Genomic DNA, 16,230 nt, shown 5'->3' with positions numbered 1-16,230 from the left:
AACTAACATATGCACAACTTCTTACCACCTACAAAATTATCCAAAGTCCGTCTGCTTGTCCAGCAGGAAATATAATTCTACACAACTATGTTCTCAGTCAGTAGTTATGATTCAATAACAAAAGAACTCCTGTCTGTCCAAAAACCTATCAAATCTACTGGACATTGTCTGTACTTGTAGCATATTGCTGGAAACCCTTATATATACATCAGGTCACCATGATAATGGCCACGAGCACAGGGACAGCCTTTCCTGGATGTAGACACCTCCACAACTGATGTTGCTGTGTAAGTACTAGCACTGCAGGCGCAGGAGCTTGATCATCCATGGACATGTTGGCTACCATCTGTGCATGTAGCAGTTCACCCGCTGGGAAGATGTTTCCTTGCCTCTAGCAGGTGAGTGAAATAAGACATGGTATGTTCCATTCTGAGACTGAGTCCATTCAAGCAATCACATGAATGGGATTTGCTTTACCATAGGTTAGAACACAAACCCTAAATCACTCTCACTATTTCAGCCATGGCTGTGGTGATATCAGCCTGTGACTCTGGAATGGCCCTGTGCATATGATGGGTTGGGGTGCCTGAAACACCAACCTCAGGGGAGGGTAGTTTCCATGTCTCTGTTGAACATAATTACCCAACCCACTTTGTGGACCTCTCTGCACACTACTGCTATTGACAGACACTGACATTTGTCTATTGAGGCCAGCACACTACCCTGATTGGCACACTACCCTGATTGGTAGATATCCATTAACATATCCTCACTGTCCTCCCTGTGAAATGTGGGAATCCCAGGTATCCATAGATACAGAATCTGTGTCCATGGTTTGTCTGGATATACAGTAGCCCCATCTATGTTTTCCAACAAAAACCTAATACTCCCTGACTGTGCCAGTTCATCCCCACCATCATTATTAGAGGCTGGAGATTCTCCAGTTTTAGGTGTGTCTGTGTGGGGGGTGGAGGGGTAGTTCCACAGTGCTGGTGTCAGATATAGAATTAACTGTGAATATAACAATGCACAAAATATCCAGTGTAAACATGACTCAAAACAAGAAATACTATATACATGCAAGTGAGTTTTATAAATATAAACATGATAAAACCTAATACCCTATTTGCATAACCTGTGCAGATAGTTCTGGATGTTGAACATCTAATGTATATGTACACCATAACTCAGACATAATATGTATGTAGTGACTAAGTGGTGCAAAGGACATATGGGTATTGATACAAAGAAAAAAGATCTTCGTACCTGGTACATCTCCACAATATTACCTCTGGGACCTGTCCATCTCTGCTTCAATATCCAGCAGCACAATGTGGGACTCTATAGAGACGAAACTCCCTTTGAGAGGTGTTACACAAATAATCCCCCAAATCTGTTGCCCTACATTTCCAAGCCAGGGGTTGTGCTGTTTGTTGGGCACCAAGTATATATATCAGAAACCTTGTGATGCCCTTTTTCATAGCTCTGGATCTATCTACCAACTGAATTAATGTTTGTCACAATATCTTCCAAGGTACATTGCTCAAGCCAGAGAGTCATCATCTTTTGAGACAGAGAACCTAAAGCAGCATCTTATTGTTTGCATCAGAGAACTTGGGATTACATGTGGATTATGTCCTGCAGATGCAGGAGTGTGCTTAGCCTGTGTTTTACAGATTGCTCTGTTAGTATGGAAAATAGTGTAATTAACAGCTGAGTTCCTGAATTTCCCTAACAAATCGTAACAATATCCTCCTTTGCCACAAAGTATGCTGTTTGTGTGCCTGACAGTTATATATCTAAATGCATAGTCTTTAAGTAATTTCAGGCACTTAGGTTTAATGAGAACATGTTCCCCTACAAAACAATCACGTGTCATTTCCACTGTCTGAGGAAATATGACAGTTTCTCTCACTGTTACAAATAATTTTATTGCAGAGATATGTTCAGTGTATATAACAGTGAAGTGCGTTGAACTGTGCTTTGAGTGCATGTTCATAGGTGTCCCATCTGCAGCCCAGGAATTGCTGTACCTTTGCAATCCCCCTCTCAATACACTTTCCCAACACACTTAGAAATACTAAGCAACATATATCATATTGCCAATAGGTGGAATATCAGTTAAAAACAGCTATGCTACAGATAAATGGACTTGTAAAAAGTGTCACTTATCTTGTACATGTAGAGGTATTTTTCCTGAAGGAATGTTCTGAAACTCACCTTTGGCAGGTTCCAAATTCTGTGCTCCACAAGTTTCTTCCATAGCATGATGAGGCTGCGTGCCTCTCATAGTGCTTGTATCATGCCGATCATTCACTTGGTTGGTTGTGAGGATTATATTGATTAGGGATAAGCAGATTACTTCTACTGAATCATTCAATTTTCACAATAAGCACACCTTAAAAACAACACAGCCAACTGGTACTCGTGAACACAAAAGACAGCGAAACTTGCAGATGTTCTCCTTTTCCAAAACTTTATTCTGTAAGCGCTTTCGTAAGGACTAGTAACCAAACTTCCTCAGACAAAGTTACACAAGCAATCAATGACTTATATACTTATGCAATTAATAAATAAAACAATAAAGCAATTATATAAAAAAGCCAATTAAATAATTAAATAAACAACTCAATTCCTTTCCTCCTATGGAAAACTATATACTTTGTATTTCCATATATAATTCATGATTTTGTTACTAAATACCTAGACGCTAAATTAGTGACTTGAATTAATATAAAATACAAATGTATTAAGGAGAAAAAAAAAAAAAAAATATATATATATATATATATAAATATATATATATATATATATATATATATATATAAATATTTATGGTATAATTGAATAAGTAAAATACCTGGGGCTATATTTTGTATTACCCCCCCCCCCCCACACACACACACACACACACACACACACACACACTCTACCTATCTAACTGTTTAAGTTTCAAAATGCATTTAATAGAAGCATATTCATTAAGGCCAGGGTATGTGTGTGTGTGCAAAGGTTCTAATTTGCCACAACAATTCCTTTTCTTCTAACCTTAATGCCCATGGCCCTCCTCTTTTGTTGTATAGATCCTGGTGCCTTGGAAAGATGATGATACCACAGTTCCAATTTTCATAGAAGAGATTAAATGTTTCACTAACTTTTTGGATTTCACCTTTCAATTTGAAACAGAAGCTATCAACTATCTAGATGTGTATATATCAAAAGATAGAGCCCATAACAGATTTAGAACAACTATATATAGGAAACCCACATATTCCAATACTTTCTTGCATTTTTCTAGCAACCACCCCTTCCATCAAAAGAAGGTGGTCATGCAAGGCCAATTGGTCAGGGCATCAAGGATGATTCCTTTTGAGGATGATTTTCAAGTAGAATGTAGTTTACTTAGATTCATGTTCAGTAGTAGAGGTTATCCACCCAGACTATTTGATAAAATAAGGCAAGAAGTGGTTAACAAGAGAAACATGGGACATTTTAGACCTATCCTGTTTAATGGATATCATGATTTTATTCATGAGTTGGATGGTGATAGAAATAGTTATGTACAAATGAATTCTCATACTAAAGGCATATTAGACATGGGTGGTCACACACTTATCACAACTTTTTCAAAGGATGCAAAAATTGTTTCAAATATTATCTATAAGAATTGGGCACTGCTGGCAGAAGATACACACATCAACAAAAAGCTTGAAAAATTGCAACACGTTATTTATTGGCGTGGCCAAAATTTAAAGGACATCTTAGAACTTCCAAGTAGAATTAAAAAAAAGAACATGGGCATATACAAATGCGGTCACTGCCATCAGTGTCAGCATATTCATGTGGGCACTAAAATAACCATCAGAGATGTTGAACACAAATTATTAGGTAAATTTAATTGTGAGTCAAAGGGCATTGTTTATGCTGCTATATGCCAACAATGCCAATTCTTTTATATAGGAAAGACAGAAAGGACTGTGCGCCAACGCATATACGAGCATACGTATCATATAATTAAAGGTACCACCACAAATGCTTTGGCTAGGCACATATTGCAACACCCCACTCACAAATTTTTGTTTGCCATTGTGCACCAGGAACTATACAACAAAAGAGGAGGTCCATGGCCATTAAGGTTAGAAGAAAAGGAATTGTTGTGGCAAATTAGAACCTTTGCACACACACACCCTGGCCTTAATGAATATGCTTCTATTAAATGCATTTTGAAACTTAAACAGTTAGATAGGAAGAGTGTGTGTGTGTGTGTGTGTGTGTGTGTGTGTGTGTGTGTGTGTGGGGGGGGGGGGGGTTTAATACAAAATATAGCCCCAGGTATTTTACTTATTCAATTATACCATAAATATTTATATATATATATATATATATATATATATATATATATATATATATGGGTCCATATCACTACATCGACAAGTCATAACATCGACATTCAGTACTCTGACACAAAATCACCGACAGATTAAATAACCGAAATCCCACTTCACCGACATTCACAAGTTCAACAACGAAGCAGTCACTAAGTAAATGCCCCTAACCACTGCACAAAACTCCTACACGTACTAAACCAGGTCTACTTCAACACACTACACTACATAGCATACACACTAGCCCTGACCCAAACCCTAACCCTGAGGTCCGACACTATCGCACACTTCACCTACCTCCACCCTAACCCTAACTCACTTACCCACCCCTAGTCCAAGCTCACACTAACGCACTTCACCTACCTGCACCCTAACCCTAACTCACTTACTCACCCCTAGCCCAAGCTCCGACACTAACGCACACTTCACCTACCTGCACCCTAACCCTAACTCACTTACCTGACCACTCCTACCTCCGTCACTGTCGCACACTTACCGGATCACGATCACACATTACCCTAGTCGGTCTTTCCGCTGTCGGGTTGTCGAACTTCTGAATGTCGGTGAAGTGGGATTTCGGTTATTTAATCTGTCGGTGATTTCGTGTCGGTGTACTGCATGTCGATGTTATGACTTGTTGATGTAGTCATACGGACCCATATATATATATATATATTTCTACTTAATACATTTGTATTTTATATTAATTCAAGTCACTAATTTAGTGTCTAGGTATTTAGTGACAAAATCATGAATTATATATGGAAATGCAAAGTAAATAGTTTTCCGTAGGAGGAAAGGAATTCAGTTGTTTATTTAATTATTTAATTGGCTTTTTTATATAATTGCTTTATTCTTTTATTTATTAATTGCATAAGTATATAAGTCATTGATTGCTTGTGTAACTTTGTCTGAGGAAGTTTGGATACTAGTCCTTAACAAAATAAAGTTTTGGAAAAGGAGAACATCTGCAAGTTTCGCTGTCTTTTTGTGTTCACATTAAGCACACCTGCCAACCATTGTGTTCTGGTCTTCTTTTTGCCATGCATATACCTGACTCCCTGCAGGCACCACTGCTTATGCAAAGATCAGGCTATGCCTTTTTGGGGGGGGTTCTGTAATTCTACATTTGACTGTCAGAACACAGATTTACTGCAGAGTCTGCTTTCTTGCCAGCATACACAAGGATATAAGACTATCATGTCTTATATCTTAAAATGTCATTGGCAACCATAATAATGCAGTATATATTATTACAGCTCACCATCCATTGAAAAAGAGGTGCCCATTGATGCCTTATCACTGCACAGCAGATGGGACATATCAGACCTCATTTGAGTACCAGTCCTCTGCCATTATTTACTGAGAATTTTCAAGGTGAGACATCATGGCAAGAGAAGAAGTGAGTAGTGCTCCTTTTAGAGCAATAAATTGCTTTGTGGAGAAGTCAAAAAAATTTCCTCCCTCTTCCATAAGGATTACAGCCAAGGGCTCATGCAGAAGGGCAATATAGTGTCCCAGTATAAGACTGAATCCTGGAATAGCTTAGTTCTGTTTGTCACCCATATAACTGGCATCTCATGCTCAGTGAACAGTGCTGTCACCATTACAGTGACATAAGCATCACAATCCTGAACTCTTTGTCTTAACCTATGTATTGTAAGTAAACTTATGTTAGCTAAACATTTTAACTGGCTCTGCTTGCCAGTCACATATATTACACAGTGCTCGTTTTATCTCTATAGCACAGAAAACTGGAGTTCCTATGAGAGTGTTGAGGTCTGTATACCTGTTTGAAGCTGTCATACCTTTAGTATTAGTAGTAGTAAGGATTCATTCCCATAATACATACATTTAATACTACTGCAGCGACTACTGCAGCAGTGATCATACTGTTATGGTAAATTTAACTTGCACACCTGCACGTTTAACTTACACAACCACACTGTGTTCATCATATTGATCACTGTTGCAGTAGGGTTAGCTGCATGGCAGCCTACCTTAGCTAACTACATTTGGGAGGTGAAAGCAGAAGTCCAAGAACCCCTCTAAAATGATCCTAGTAAAGCTTAATCTGGACCAAGAGAAGGAATCAACTTACAGTGCTTTGTAAAAGAAAGCAAGTATGTGCAGAGGACCAGGAATACTTCTATAAGCCACCCCTTTCCACAAAGCTATAGATGAATCCAAGGTCACTGTATAGTGAAACCTGACTCTACCTGGAATAGTTTGGTTATGGGGAGTATAACAATGGGTAATCACCTTAAACAATCATTTGGAAATAATCTTTAAGACACAGATTGTCCTTTTTTCTTCTTACCTTCACATGAAAGGAACAATTGATCCAATGATCTGAAAGATTTAGTTTTGTCAAGGTAGTACCTGAGCTGTCTGTGGACACCCAAGGTACACAGCATCCTTTCTCCCTTATTGTTAGGTTCATGAAAGAAAACATGGAGATGGTTAGTTTGGCAGAAACTAAACTCAGAAACCACTTTAAGCATAAAAAAAGGATTAGTTCTCAAAGAAACCCTCTCCGTATAGAAAATGAGATAAGGCTGACTCACCATAAGAGCTTGCAACTCAGGTACCTTTTTTGGCAGAAGTCATAGTGATCAACAAAACTGTTTTCATGTTAAGATCTTCAAGTCAACCAGATTAGCTGGTTCAAATGAAGCAAGTATTAACTTCTCTAACACAAAATTAAGATCCCAAGGAGGGGCCACTAGTTTTCTTGGAGACCTTTTAAAACCCCTTTCAAGAATATTTTGACATGAGCCTGCACTGAAAGAGGAGGATCCATGGACAGCCATGCTGAAAAGGTCAATAAATGAATCTTGGCAAAGGAATAAGAAAGGCTATAGGATAGTAACTCACATAAATACTGTAGAACCAGAGAACAAGTAGCCTTCCATAGCATATATGATTTTCCATTAGCAGACTTTCTTACCTCCATTAGTACCTGCTGCATGCCCTTAGTATACAGGTGCCTAAAAGCAATTAAGATCCTATCATGTAGACATTCGATTGAAGATGATTCATAGGTTCATAGGTTTTAATAGGCTAACCCTCATAAGCCTAGCCGTCTGCCCCAAACAATTTGGGTCCCAAGTACCATATGGGGTGGGGGTGGGCCATTTTAGTAGGTAGGTAGCTAAGGATTTGTAGGGGGCTGTTAGTTAGGATAATACTTTCCTTATTGATGGCTTTTGTCCATAAGGGGCAAAGCGGGCAGATGGGGTAAATGTATGATTTCCTATACAATTGTCAATGTCTTGTTTGAATAGAGTCAAGGATGAGCTCTGTTTTACATGGATGGGGAGCCTATTCCATAGTGTAGAAATCCTTTAGGACACATATCTGTCTGTCATGCATATTCTGTTAATATCACAAGTGAAGTTCAGATTCCTGGATCTAGTGTTTCTGATGCTGTGCGCTTTGCAAATGTGCAACAGATACAACAGAGCTGGGTCTGAGAAAGCCCTGTAATCAAGGCAAAGATCCCCTCTCAGCAGCAAGTAGGAGACAGAACACAGAGGCAGAGCCTTTAGGCAATCAGTGTAGGACAGGCTACTCATGCTGTAAATTCTCCTGGTGAATACCCTTTGTGGAATTCCATCTGTTGGAAGTGTCTGGTTAGATACATGCCAAAGGAGGCATTGTATTCAATGATAGGTCTGGTAAGAGCCGAGTAAAGTGGAGCTAGTACTTTATACCTGGATGGAATACACTTACCCATAATTTGGCAACATAGAATGATTTTCTTATTATCTTAGCTTCATGTTGGTCATAGGCCAGATTGCTGTTTACATATCTTCCCATATTCCTGATTACTGGCCGACGCTTAAGGGCATTTTATCAATGAAGTAATTAACTTGCATTGACAGTTTCCAAAAGTGCATGATAATGCATTTTTTGGCATTGTGTTTCAAGACATTACTTTGGCACCAGTCATTTGTCTGTGTTAAACCCACTTGCAAGATGTTTGTGACTTGGGAGAAATCTATAATAGCTCCCAGTTTACAGTCATCTGTGAAACTGGTAAACCAGAGCCCTTTAACATTCGTCTTGACCACTGAGAAGTAGATGCCAAACAGACGCAGGCCCAGCATTGAGCCCTGAGGTACTCAGCTGGTGATGGGTATTTTGGTGGAAGTGGTCTCACTGAATATGAATTCTTGGGTCATATCTGTGAGCCAGTCAGCAATCCAGCAAGATATGTAAGGGCTCATTCCTAGCTCAGAGAGCTTGTCAACAATGCCAGAGTGAGGTATTGTATCAAATTCCTTATGCATGTCAGGATATGCAGTATGCACTGTTTTACTCTTGTCCATTGCCATGGCGACTCTTTCAAAGAAGTCTAACAGGTTAAGTAGACATGACCTTCCCTTATCAAAGCCAAAATGAGATGGGACCAGTATCTGTTCATTGTCAATATCCTTCTTTATCATTTCCATGATAATTCAGTCCATGGTTTTGCATATTAGGCTTGTTTGACTGATGGGTCTGTAGTTCCCTGGGTTGATTGATGCTCCATCCTTGTGGATGGGAATAACTGTCTCAATCTTCCATTTACTTGGAACATAGCCTGTTTCAAGGCTGTAATTAGAGTGCCTCAAGTAATCCTGATAGACCATGTTTTATAAGGCAACTGAGGATGTTTTAATGACCAATGGAGGTGGTGTTCTTGGGTTTAGCAAGTGTTGCAACTAGATGGCGGAAGTATGCTGGAAGAGATATCACCTGTTAGAGTTGGGGGGTGAAGTGTGAGCTGAATTTATCAGCCAGTGGTTTTGCTATGTCAGCATTATTGGTGTAAGTGGTACTGTTCTCTACCAGTTCTGCACACTATTGTGTGTTGACTCTAAACTTCTAGCCATAGAAGATCTTCGGATTGTCCTTAGCCTGTGAGGCTATCCTGACATCATAGTTGGCCTTGTTGGACTTAATTAGATCTCTTAGTTTCTTGTTTAGTGAAATAAGAGAGCACTTGTCTTTAACTCATTACATGTGAGTGACATCTCTAGGTGCATCTGCAGTTAACTCCTACTGATGCCTCTAGGCATCAAATATTGCTTGTTCATGTTTGCATGAATAATTCCAAAACCATGTTATGAACAAAGTTTTAAAACATTTCCTCTTAAAGCTTAGACAATGGCAAACTCAACTGCATTAATATTTGACCTTTGTCTAGTGCAGGTAAATAGACAATAACTGTTTTTTTTTTATATTAGTTTTTATAGATATAATGTTCACATTTTTCTAAATATCTCAACAACCAAGTAACACAGACAGAACTCCTCAGCTTCATATGAAAGCACAACACTAGATGACTAAAATGCTGCTGACAGTATGTGTGTAACTTGAGTGGTTGCTGAGATATTGTAAGTTGTTTACAAAATATTACAAATGTAATAGTTACTCCCCCAGATCCAGTAAACTTCCGTGCAGGAATAGCTTATTCCTGCATGGAAGGGACCATTCCCGTGCAGCACGGCAGCACGCCATACATATTCATGAAGGCATGCTGCCCTGCTGTAATAGGGACATGGCTCTGTGTACGAGTGCAGGGGGTGGGTCTGAGAGCAGTTGTCTCACAATACACATACCCCCTGCACAACAGAATTGTCATACGGCAATTTAAATAGAGAGAAATCACTCGTAACACCTCAGAACCTGTCAGAGTAATAAATCTGGACAAAGCCATAAGGGACAATTGTCCCTACAAACCCAGAAAGTTGATAGAATAACAGGTTTAGCATTAGCATGGATATTCTGAAGGGTACAAAGTAAAAAACATAACAAATATATATTTTTTTCACATGTGCAATAAAATGTAAGCGTAGCTGCGCGGGTGTGCCTGTTGCTTAACTATGCCTAGCCCAGCAGAAACGGCACGATAAGTTAAATAGCAATAGACATCCAGCATAAACATAAGTGCAATAATGAAGCAGTTAGAGCATATGCCTTGCATGTAGTCATTCACGGTTTGAACCTCACCAAAGCCAGTTCCATTTTGTATGTGTAAACATTACAATTTTATTTTTTTGTATATTTATATAGGAAGTAACTTATATTTTTTCAACCAGAGTAGTGTATTAGTCCCAGATGTGAGATGTCAGTTTAACAAAGTACTGAAACCCCCATATAAACAAGTGCCCCATACAGTACAGTCACACAAGAATAAATGTAATTACAGCACATTGGGGGATGTCAGAGAAGGTAAACAAATTTATATTATGTAATGAATGATGAATCAATCCCATACAGGTGGTAGTCCAATAAAATAAAATATAAGTAATGCTAAGCATTGCACAGCTATGATGACCAGGTACAAGCGCTGTGTACATATGAATGCTAAGCAGTGAGTAGCCCAGCTAAGTGGATTTACCCATTGGTAAGCAGTGCTGAACCTGCCTCTTTAAGCACTGCCAACCTTAGCTAAGCAGGTTTGCCTGTAGCTTAGCTTAGCTCAGCATATTCAAAACCATCCAATCACAGCAAAGGGTGGGAAATTGGCCATATTTAAACCCCACAGGTAGGAATACAGCTCATAGCTGGTTGTAGCTCCCCACTGTAGGCAGTGTGGCAGGTGTTGGAGATGGCATGCACTTTCATGCACAGCACTGGGGCATACAGGAGTCCAAGGTGATGGTAGGACTCCTGGTAAAGAAACATGATGTGAGACTGCTGCAGGACCAGTACTAGGGCTCCCAATATAAAGCAAAAGCCTAGGAAAGTCTCGCTCATGTTTTTACCAGTGCCACTGGCATCACTCACACTGGTGAATGGGTCCGGCACCACTATGCCAACTTGAAACAGAGGAAGACGGAGCTCTTGGAAAAGTCGGTCCAAGAAGCAAGACAGAGGGGTGATGTCCTAGCAATGTGTAAGTATTCATAGCAATAGCTGTTTACCAAAGTCCAGCCTGTGTATGTGATGGATAGGTATGCCTAAATGTTTCTCTATTTTCATTACAGCTCCAGCTGAGCGGGCTGCAAATCAGGAAGCCCATGCCAGTAGGTTGCAAAGCCTGTGTTGTGAGGCTGGTGAGTAACAATCCTGCTTGTAGTATTCATACCAAACAAATATAAAGAAGTAGAATGCCATCTGGCATTATAAAAATGTGTATGGTTTGTACTGAATAATCCAGACAATATGACAGTAATAGTCCCATATAGGTCATATTTAAATAAAACTGCAACTGCCTGGCAATAAAGTTCTAAATCCTGGACTGGTTGTGTTTACTCTGATATTGTATGGCATGAAATGTTGCAATCACCAAGATCTCATATCTGAATAGTAATGTTGTGTTAACCACTGTTTCCCACACTGTGCTACATAAAAAATATGTCTAGGAATGTCTGTATACGAATGTTGTAATTACAAGGTCAGATTGTACAACCAAGAGAGACTTAGACAGAAAACATCAAAGAAAAACACAGCAGTTTCTCAATAGCTCCCTCCGATGAAACGCAAATTGGTGTATTTTTAGCAGACACAGCCATGGTTCAAATTCCGGGAGTGGTTGTTTGTTTGTTTAATTTAACTGTGGAGGCTGCCCACTAAAGTGTGCTAGCCTGTGTAACGAATTTATCACTGTTTCTGCATTTTCTGTGTGTTTCTACCAAAAAAACAAAAAAACAAAAAAATAATCCTTGTTTTCCCGCCTTCCTCGACTAGTTTAGACCAGTTTACAGGCATTGCTGTATTCTGGGCTGTGGTGTAGTTCCTATGTTGTCCATTACCTTACTTGGATAGAAGGAAGTTTCTTTGCTCACCAGTGGGAGTGGAGAGCCTTGAGCAGCCTACCTGTCCTTGGGGGAAGTGACCTAAGCACAAGAAGCTGTAGCAATTGGTTGTTTTGGACCATTTCTAGCTCTTTTGTAGTTCACTGTTTAAAATCTGCTTGCTTTGCGCTAAGCATAGCGCCGGTTAAACAAGGTTAAACTTTTTCTGGCTCCACCAAGTCTGCTCTTCAAATTTTCCCTTAAGGAAGCTCTACTCTTAGTATAACCAGACTACTCTCTGTATTATAAGCCTAGCACTTGTTCTCAATACTTCTCTACTAAGTAAGCACTCTCGTACTAAGTAAAGCACTACATCTACTTACCACCCCTGTGAATATCTACTTCCCTTAAAGGTATACCACTCCCTTATACTGTTCTAGCATGTCGAGTGGTAGATTACTGGCGTTGTCTCCAGTTCAGCTGGTCAATCTGGGTATCTTGAGACAATGCTACAATTGTCTCATGTACACAGACAACCCTCTCCTCCTCCCAACAAACACAAATACATGTGAGAGATGCAACTATATAGCCAAACTGGAGGCTGAACTCTCTCAACTCAGGGCTGGCATGACCAGACAGGAGGAGATGGCAACCACACACACAACAATCCCAGTCCCACATAGACCTACCACAACTGCAAACCAAACACATAAAAACACAAAGACATACTCAGAGGCTCTAATAAAAAACTTACCAAAACAACAGAGGCTCCCAAAGCAGACATCCAAAAATCCACCACCTCAAAACAAAACACATGCAACACATACTTCAATAAATCAGTGTGTCGACCAATCCCAGCCCTTAAGGCCAAACACCTTGCCTGATACACTAGTAATAGGTGACTCCATAGTCAGATACACTGATGTCCCACTGACCAGGCTGAACAAGGAGAAGGTGACTGTGAGCTGTCTATCGGGAGCTAGGATCCGCCACATAACACACGCACTCAGGTCACTCCAAAGCAAGTACAAATATGACTCCGTCATTGTCCATGCTGGTGTGAATGACCTGAGACATACCTCCCTGGACTACATGAAAAGAGACATAGAGGAGCTCTCTGATTATGTAGCCCAGGCTGGTATGACCCTGACCCTGAGCAGCATCTTGCCCTCACCAAGAATGATACCACAATACAAAGACAAGATGATCAGCTTTAACAACTGGCTCAAGTATTGGTGTCATTCAAAGGGGATCCAATGTCTGTCCGCCTGGGATGATATGTTGGACAAGCCAGGCTGCTTCGCAAGAGATGGCTTACACCTGTCACCACTGGGCTTCCGGATATTGGCTAAGGCTCTTGCCACCCCCATAGTGCCTTTTTTAGGCAAGGCTCAAAAGACAAACCCACCTCCTTAGAAAACAAAAATGGAAAACAACTAAGGGTAATGCTGCTCAACGCCAGAAGTCTAAATCTCAAGATGCAGGCACTTGATGCACTCCTCAGCATGGAGACCATCGACGTCTGTGCAGTAACAGAAACCTGGTTCAAGGCTCCTGAGAGCACCCCAGCGCTACCAGGCTATACCTCGTATCATGCTTTTCGGCCCCAAAACCCGGGCGAACCACAAAGGAGGGAGTGTCCATATTCATAAAGGACACCCACACCTCCAGGTTAGTAGCAACACATGAAGCATCAGAGACCATACAGGTGCAACTAACCATAGGCAAAACTGCTATACAACTGGTAGCATGTTAGAGACCACCCTCCCAATCTCAAGAACCCCACTCAGCCTTCCTGAAGACAATGGAGGATATGAATGTATCACAAAATACCATCATACTGGGAGACTTCAACTACCCAAACATAGATTGGGTACATTATTCTAGCCCTAATACCCTAGCCCAAAGGTTCCTGGAATTCATAAATTCAAATGCACTGGAACAACTAGTCACCTCTCCCACTAGGGAGATAATATACTAGACCTGATCATCACAAACATGGGGACAAAATGCTCCACACCGAAGTATACCCCTCACTAGTGAGATCTGACCACAAACTAATCACCCTGGATATACATATCCCACCTCCACCCCAGCACAAAAGACCACAGTGAAAAACTTCTCAAAAGCAGACTTCACTCTTCTTAAGACTGAGATGGTATCCTTTAAGCCCACTGTGCCAGTGGATACCACATCCCACAATGCCGAATCCTTCACAAATGCTTTCTATGGACATCTCCAAGAATGCATGGATCATGCAATCCCAAACAAATCCAAGTCCCTCTCCACCAAATGTAAGCATCCTGTCTGGTGGACCTCAGCCATAAACAAATTGTATAACAAAGAAGGAAGCTACTGCACATCAGAGCGAAATCCCATGAAGGGAAGACATCTCTGATCAACATTAGCAGAAAACTACGTTCTCTCATAAAACATCCAAGGCAAACTTTGAGAGAAAAATTGCTAAGGACACTAAAGATAACCACAAAGCCTTCTTCAGCTATGTTAGAAACCTGGAAACCCTCAGATATGCTCAGAGTTGGTTCACAACAACAAAAATACACTGAACCCACAGATATTGCTAACATTCTGGCTGACAGGTTCAGTGCAAATTTCTCCCTCCTTCACCCCCAAAAGAAGAAATACTTATCCCAGCTGAATGTAATCTCCTGTCATCTCAGATGTCCAAGTGAGAACCGCCTAAACAAAGCAAAAACACAGCATCAATGGGACCTGACTGTATCCCGGGTGCGTGTTACGTGAACTCCAAGAGGAGCTAAACCCACACATAAAAATGCTATTTAACCTTAGCCTTACTTCGGGATATGTACCTGAACACTGGCATACAGCAACAGTGGTCCCACTCCACAAGGGGGGTGCATCTACAGTCCCTGAAACTACCCCATAAGCTTAACTAGCCTGGTCTGCAAAGCTATGGAAAGAATCATTATGGAACTCATAAACAGAGACATAGGGGACCTACAGACATTTGACCCCACCCAGTTCGGCTTTGTAAAGGGCAGATCCTGCCTTTTAAACCTGGTTTACTTTTTCGAAACAGTCACTAGAGCCATTGATGAGGGCAAAGCAGTCCATACAGCATACCTGGACTTGGCTAAGGCCTTGACACAATACCCCACTCAGGCATCATAGATAAGCTAAACAGCTTAAAAGTAAACCCTTATGTCACTAGATGGGTTGCAAACTGGCTAAAGGACAGAACCCATAAAGTTAAAATCGCTGGAGCAATGTCAGACTCAAAGCCAGTCACAAGTGGTGTCCCACAGGGATCTGTCCTGGGACCCCTCTTGTTCGGCATTTATTTCTCAGATGTTAAAGCAAACATGGGAGGGCTGTGGCTGACAAAGTTCGCAGATGACTGCAAACTAGGCGCCATAGTCGATACACCAGCAGACACACACATCCTACAAAAGGCCTCACTGAAACAGACAACTGGTGCCGTAGTCACGGCCTTAAATTAAATGCCAAAATGTATAGTCATCCCTTTTGGAAAAAACAAAGTACCTACAAATTATCACATAGACAGCAACCCACTGAGTACGGAAAAAGTAACCAGAGACCTAGGGACCCAAGTAGACAGCGACCTCTCATTTGACACCCACGTTGCCAAAGTGGTTAGAAAAACATTCTACCTCGCACACCTCATCATGAAGGGATTCATATCCAGATCCAAGGATGTCATTGTACCCCTATATTCCTCCCTCATCAGACCCATGATTGAGTACAATGCCCCATTTGGTATGTACCTCACCCGGCATTTGCAACAGCTGGAGAGACCACAAAAGTACCTCACCAAAAGGATCAAGGGTCTCCAACATATGTCTTATTCTGCCAGACTAAAGAAACTTCAGCTCTATTCAGTAGCATACCGCCTGCTCAGAGGTGATCTCTGCCTGACGACAAGGCCATGTCCAATCAGGATCTGATGGACATGCTCCACCTCAAAAATCCAAATCCATCAGGACCACGAGAGCTAAAGACTTAAACCTTGGCACAAGTATGAATAGGACATGCTGGAGGGATAGATTCATAACCCAGAGGCTTCCCATGCTTTGGAACAGGATCCCAGTTCGTATTAGGCAGAGCCCTCACTG

Source organism: Protopterus annectens, chromosome 3.part0 (genome assembly GCF_019279795.1).
Source record: "Protopterus annectens isolate FY-2018-M chromosome 3.part0, PAN1.0, whole genome shotgun sequence".
In the NCBI taxonomy this organism is placed as follows: domain Eukaryota; kingdom Metazoa; phylum Chordata; order Ceratodontiformes; family Protopteridae; genus Protopterus; species Protopterus annectens.
The sequence above is the reverse complement of the archived record's forward strand: the minus strand, read 5'-3'. Positions refer to the sequence as shown.